Source organism: Lipotes vexillifer, unplaced genomic scaffold (genome assembly GCF_000442215.2).
Source record: "Lipotes vexillifer unplaced genomic scaffold, Lipotes_vexillifer_v1.1 scaffold415, whole genome shotgun sequence".
Taxonomy (NCBI): Eukaryota; Metazoa; Chordata; class Mammalia; order Artiodactyla; family Lipotidae; genus Lipotes; species Lipotes vexillifer.
This window is the reverse complement of record NW_006774345.1, coordinates 3173360-3175844: the sequence shown is the minus strand read 5'-3', so window position 1 is coordinate 3175844 and position 2485 is coordinate 3173360.

The following is a 2485-nucleotide window of genomic DNA, read 5'->3' as shown; positions in this document are numbered from 1 at the left end:
CGCCCTTCCCGAGGTTTCTCTAATCCATTTCCTGGTGGAACCGCTGCCAGGTGAGGTTGGGCTGTCGGTCAGCGGTGGGGGAGGAGTTGAGGGTAGCGATCCCGGCTGAAAGAAGCTCTTAACGTTGGGGCCGGAGTCTGAAGAGGTGGGAAGACCCCGCTCTCTCCTTGGGCGTTTGCCGGCGACGCTCCGGGTGGTGCCCTCTGTAAGAAGAAAAAGTTTTAGCCTTCTTCTGTATCAGAATCTGTCTGTATAGTGGACTGGGGGCCGCGATCATGGTTTGGGGGCAAGTGAGGAATTGGGGACACCGCATCCTCTGACCCTGGTCGCCTTAACTGTAGAGCTATTACATTCGCGGATTGAAGGACTTGAAGGTTGAGGAGCTAGTAGGTGTAGAGGGAAGGTTCTAGAGAGGAGAGGTTATAACTTGCCCAGGCCACTGCGGGGGTGGTGGAGAGAGAAGGGGCCTCAGTACTCACCAGCCCTGTGGCTGTCACTTGCTTGGTGACGGAGAGTGCCTTCCTATGAAAAGGCCTTCTCAGGTGTTTACAGCTCTTATTTGTGCAAGTTTTACTCATCTGGCTGCTCAGCCGTGCTGGAGTATGATACACCACTAGGAAAACTTTAAGAAGATGTAGACTTGAAAACCAAATGACATTTTCAACTCTTTGGAGCAGTGCCTCTCATCTTTATTTATTTATTTTAGCACTTTCTTTCATTTGTTCCCTATAATTGATATTGAAGTTTACTTTTGAGAACAATAGATTTTCCAAACCGTTCAGTAGAAGTAGCTCAGTAGAAATTAAAAACAGATATACTGATTTTGTGGGATACATTTAAAGACATTCATCAGATTTGTAGAAATTATAATTTTGTCTAGTCCTTTACTGAAAGATGATATGTCAAACACTGTTCATTAACGTTTTTTAAAACCATGCTGTACATTATATCCCCAGAAATTATATATCTTTTAAATGAAAGTTTAAAAGTTTGACGGATCTGTTTGTTTCTATGAATTCGGTTTTTTTAGATCCCACATATAAACGAGATCACCCAGTATTTGTCCTTCTCTGTCTGGCATTTCACTTAGCGTAATGCCCTCATGGTCCATCCATGTCGCCATGGTGTTACAAATGGTAAGATTTATTTTTTGTGGCTGAATAATACTCCATTGTGTGTATATACTACATTTTCTTTATCCTTTCATCCATCGATTTATACTTAGATTGTTTCTATGGGTTGGCTATTGTAAATAATGCTGAATGAATATCACTTTAAAATAGTGATTTTGTTTTCTTCGGTTATATACCCAGAAGTGGAATTGCTGGAAAGTATGGTAGTTCTGTTTTTAATTTTTTGAGAAACCCCATACTGTTTTCTGTGATGGCTGCATCAATTTACGTTCCCACCAACAGTGCACAGGTGTTCCCTTTTCTCCACATCCTTGCTGCCAATGCTTGTTATCTCTTTTTGATGATGGCCATTCTTAGCAGGTGTAAAGTAATTGATAATCTCATTGTAACTTTGATTTGCGTTTCACTGATGATTAGTGATGGTGAGCACCTTTTCATGTACCTGTCGGCCATTACGTGTCTTCTTGGGAAGAAGTTCCTGTGCCCATTTTTTAATCAGATTTTTTTTTTTTTTTGGCTATTCAGTTGTAAGAGTTCTTTATATATTTTGGATATTAACCTGTTTTCATATATATATTTTTGCAAATATTTCCCCTCATTCCATAGGTTGCCTCTTCATTTTGTTGGTTTCCTTTTTTGTGCAGAAGCTTTTTAGTTTGACATAGGCCCACTTATTTATTTTTGCTTTTGTTGCCTTTCCTTTTGGTTTCAAATCCAAAAAATCATTGCCAAGACCAGTGTCAGGGAGCTTACCCCCTTGTTTACTACCAGGAAGTTTATGAATTCTTTAATCCATTTTGAGTTAATTTTTGTGAGTGGTATAAAATAGGGGTTCAGTTTATTCTTTTGCATGTGGTTCTCCAGTTTTCCCAACACTATTTATTAAAGAGACTATTCTTTCCCCATTGTATATTCTTGGTTCCTTTGTTTATTTCTGGTCTCCCTATTCTGTTCTGTTCTGTTCTGTTGATCTGCGTGTTTGTTTTTATGCTAGCTGCCAACTATTTTGATTACTATAGCTTTTTCATTATTTAATCTTCATAACAATCCAATGAAATAGCTGCTTAATTTGTCCTCATTTTCCAGCTAAGTTAAGAAAGCAAAGTTTGGAAAGGTTAAATACTCTGCTCAAACTTAAATAGTATGATAGAACACGAATCTTTCTGGCTAAAGGATATGTTCATAACTGCTATATTGCCTTCTCAGGCATGCTGGGAACCAGTACTTGTAAAGTGCTTATTCTTCAGTCTTACAATCTATATTAAATATTATCATATTCTAATTATGTAACTTTGATTACTCAAGAATTTGAATTAGATTCTCTTCATGTTCAGTGTTTTTTTGTTTGTTTT